The sequence below is a fragment of the Alexandromys fortis genome, unplaced genomic scaffold (assembly GCF_014885135.2).
Source record: "Alexandromys fortis isolate MF-2015 unplaced genomic scaffold, M_Fortis_MF-2015_v1.1 scaffold_51, whole genome shotgun sequence".
Taxonomy (NCBI): Eukaryota; Metazoa; Chordata; class Mammalia; order Rodentia; family Cricetidae; genus Alexandromys; species Alexandromys fortis.
In genome coordinates, this window is record NW_026067925.1 from 8,178,532 (window position 1) to 8,183,057 (window position 4,526).

Below are 4,526 nucleotides of genomic sequence, written 5' to 3' on the forward strand. Positions count from 1 at the left end.
TCCCGGGGACTCCCTTACTCTTTTTTGACCTCAGGAGGCACAACACTCACATATAACAAGCTCGTACACTCTCATACACTCAAAGTTAAAAACCGAAATTAAAATCAACTTTTTAAAGGCACAAGTGGGGGAAAGTTCATTTATATGCTTTAAGAAAAGAGTTTAAGCTGGGTGTGGTGGTGCAGGCCTCCAACCTCAGACACCAAGGATGCTGAAGAAAGAGGATTCGGATTTGGATTCCATCCGAGCTACATTAGGAGACTTCGCCTCAAAAACTAAATAGAAGATAAATAAGGTGTGGAGGGGAGTATAAAAAAGATCTGGGCTCCATTCCCAGCACCCACAGGACAGCTTACAACTGTCTGTAGCTCCAGTTCTAGATTTGGCATCCTCACACAGAGCTACATGCAGGCAAAACACCAATGTACATAAAATAAAAATAAATAAATTATAAAAATTAAGTTAGAAAAATTGAAGTTTGAGGTCATCTTTGGCTACATAGTCAGTTCAAGTCTGGCCTGGTGAGACACTGTCTGAAGTAAAATGAAGAAAAAGAAAAGGGAAAGAAAGAGAGAAGAAAAAATAAACAATATTGCTTTTTCTAAAAAAGAATAGATGCAACTCGACACCCAAGACCGTTTTTTTAGGACTTGTTATAAGGTCTTTTATAACCGGGGCTCTGTGTAGCGCCTCCCTATCTGCCCCAGCCGGAATCCTGCTGTCTGACACCTGGAAGCCAACATGCTGACCTGACTTGTACACATTTCCCTGGATATCTATCTGACTTCCTGCCGCTAAGAGATATGCAGGGAGAGGGCAGCCAGACCAGCCTCAACCTCCCGCTCTCCCTGGCTCCCCTAGCATTCTCAAGCCGTGCTCCCTAGAGGCAGAAGCCTCTGCGATTGCTTCTTCCTGGGGGTGGCAGTTGATCCATGGTGCGCTGGCTGGCACACCCACCATGGTTTTCATGTACACTAAAATTTCTAGTGAAAGGTCAACCATATAAACTAATTTCTTTTTCTTAGAGGTTGTTTGTAATTTAAAAGTTCATCTCTCACTTAGACAACAATGTGGACACAAAGAGAGACTTACATAGATCTAATCTACATGGGAAGTACAAAGCAGAAAAAGACAAGCTCTCCTGAGTAAATTGGGAGCATGGGGACCCTGGGGGGAGGATTGAAGCGGGGAGGGGAGAGGTAGGGATGGGAGCAGAGAAAAATGTAGAGCTCAATAAATATCAATTATGAAAAAAAAGAAAACATAAACAAACAACAAAAAGATTGTCTCTCTGGGCCAGAGTACATAGCTCCGTGGTCCAGCACTTGCCTAGCATGTGAGAGGCTGGGTTTCATTCCTAGCACCACAGAATCCAAACAAAAACCAAAACTAGTGACACCTACAAACACAGCACTCCCTGCTAGTCCCAGGCATCCGTGGCAGAAGTTTCCTTATGCTTCCGTGGAGAAAGGCAAGCATCTTGCCTCTTCACTGGACTCGAGAAGTCGTGCGCCAATGTTCACAGTTCTATTAGGCGTTTCCCCCTGTTTCCCCTTTCTATCACCAGCAGGGCACTTCCAGAGTCACTGCATCTTCGCTTTTGGATGCATGAGTCTCCTTGAGGTAGTGAAAGAGCTACTAAAAGTGATCCGCTTGGCAAAGAGGCTTTAGGAAATGTTCTCTGAAGGAAAACGACCTGCATATCACGTTTGCTTAATCCACAGCAAATGTTTATTCAGCATCAACCGTGTGTCAGGAAGCAGGAGGCATCGCAGCCATAGACTTGGAAGAAAGATAAGGAGCCAGGTGTTGTCGGGGCACGGTGCACACCTTTACTCCCAGCATTTGGGAGACAAAGGTCAGCAAATCATGGAGAGTTCAAGGCAGAGCCCAGCATTCTGGAGACAAGACAGAAGAATCTCAAGTTGAAGGTCATCCTAGTTTTGGGGGTACAACATGGTATCCCACAGTCTCCACGCTGCTTTCTCTCTTTGCTTGGGAAGGATCTTGTTCTGCAGCCCTGTCTGGTTTTAAAGTCATGGTAATTCTACTGTCTCAGCACCTCATGCGCTGGGATTATTGCTCTTATGTTTGTGAACGGTGCTCAAACATTTGTTGAATGAATGTTTCCTCCTGGGAATTCTTTTTTTAAGAACCTTGCTTTGTCCTGTGCATACAGAAAGAGACCAATACATCTTTCTAAACGGATAGGTGAAAATGGTTGAGATTTTGGAAGGAAAGGAAAGTTACAAAAGTTACATTTAGGATAATTTGGCAACTTAACTTGCTCAATGAGAACTGGAGAACATTTGAGGGGCTGATGCAGTGAATTTAAGAAATATTCTCAGAAGGAAAATGAAGGTAAGAAAGGGGCCCTAACCTATACACCACATCTGCTCATCCACTGGACAAGTGTTTACTTAGACTCTGTCATGTGTTAAACACTAGGAGGCAACATTGCCACAGACTTTAAAAACAAAAAGGGGTTTAGAAGTCAGATGTGGTGGTGCAAGCCTATAATCTCAGCACTTGGGAGTCTGAGATAGGAGAATCTCAACGTCAAGGCTATCAAAGCCAACCTCAGCTACATAGTAAAACCCTATCTCCAAGAAAATAAAAAAAGAAGTAAAAGGATAAGGAAGAGGGGGAAGGAAAGAAAAGATGGAAGGAGAAAAGTGATTTAAATCAAAATAAACTAGGCCTCATAGTTTATTTTTACAGATCTGTAATCCCAAATCCTCAGGAGACAGAAACAGAAAGATTAGAAGTTCCAGACCTACTGTGGCTATAAGGTAAATTTAAAGTCAATCTTGGAATTTAGTGAAAACTCTTCTCCAAAGGAAAAATACAATAAGGGGTCAGGGATGTAGGTCAGTGGTAGAGAGCTTGCTTGGCATTTGTGAGACCCTAGGTTTGATAACCAGGAGCATACAAAAAGGTTGGCTATATGTTTCCTTCTCAGACAGATGTGAGTGACATTCAGAAAGCAATCCATGTGTAGCGCCCGCCCTTATACTCGAATCCAGATAGATGTCTGAGATGCCAGGCAGAACCAGGCACTGTACGTACTCCTATTTCCTGTGTAGACACACGACTACTTAGCTCTAAAGAAAATGAAGTTTAAAAATTTGTAGGAAGCTGGGCAGTGGTGGCGCACGCCTTTAATCCCAGCACTCGGGAGGCAGAGGCAGGCGGATCTCTGTGAGTTCGAGGCCAGCCTGGTCTACAAGAGCTAGTTCCAGGACAGGAACCAAAAAGCCACGGAGAAACCCTGTCTCGAAAATAAAAAAAAAAATTGCAGGAAAATGGATAGACTTAGGATGTATAATATGTGTAAGGTGGGGGGTGGAGAGATGGTTCAGCAGTTAAGAACACTTGTTCTTCTTCAGAGGTCCTGCGTTTGGTCCCTAGCACCCACATGGCAGTTCAAACCATCATTGCCTCTAGTTCCAGATAATTTTACCCCTGCTGCTGGCCTCTAAGGGCACCAGGAATACACATGGTACATGCTTACATACATACATACATACAAATACTCATAGACATAAAATAAATCTAAAAAAATATTATGCAAGGTCACACAATAACAGAAAGAAATAAACTCCCATGTTCTTATATGCAGAATCTAACTAATAATATATATATGTTAATAAATGGACACGTGACTGCAGTATAACATGAAGAAAAGGAAACAAGAAAGGGATGAGGAAGGACTAGATGCAGGTGATGGACATGAGTTATGAAGGAGGATATCGCTGTAGAATATTAGTCAAAGTGCTCCCTTCGGCAGCACATATACTAAAATTGGAACAATACAGAGAAGATTAGCATTGCCCCTGTGCAAGCATGAAGTGGTCCATATCTTTTAAAAAAAGAATATTAGTTCAAAAGATGTGTTACATTTGTTTATACTGTGAAATGTTTGTTTAATGATGTAAAGATGTATTTCATTCTTTATGTTGCATTTGTTTAACTCTGTGAAGCTGTGTTACTTTGCCTGTCTAAAACACCTGATTGGTCTAATAAAGAGCTGAATGGCCAATAGTAAGGCAGGGGAAAGGATAGGCAGGGCTGGCAGGCGGAGAGGATAAATAAATAAGAGGAGAAATAAGCGAGGAGAGATAGAGGGATAGGATAAGGAGGAGAAGATGACGGAGTCAGTCAAAAGGCCACTCAGCCACACAGACAGATGCAGGATAAGAAGGAAAGAAAAGATATACAGAAATAGAGAAAGGTAATAGCCCAGAGGCAAAAGATAGACAAGATAATTTAAGTTAAGAAAAGCTGGCTCAAAATAAGCTTAGATAAGGACAGGCATTTTTTTTTTGGACTGGAATTTTGTTTTTTTGGTATAAATTTATCGAGGCCAGGCATTCTTAACTAGAATAAGACTCTGTGTGTTTACTTGGGAGCTAGGTGGCGGGCCCCCAAAGAACCAAAAAGTAAAATCAACCAACTGCAGGGTATAAAGCTAATTTATTTTGTAGTTCTGATTCTTTCGTGGAGTGTTTGGTTTTGGTGGTGGA

General features: G+C 42.1%; 1 non-coding gene across 1 annotated transcript; it reads left to right on the forward strand.

Annotated features, from left to right (window-relative positions):
• Positions 1-3,774: 3,774 nt before the first annotated feature.
• LOC126502251 (U6 spliceosomal RNA) lies at positions 3,775-3,884 on the forward strand. Its single transcript, XR_007591873.1, has one exon. It is a non-coding gene; the product is annotated as a U6 spliceosomal RNA (small nuclear RNA).
• The last annotated feature ends 642 nt before the right edge of the window (positions 3,885-4,526 follow it).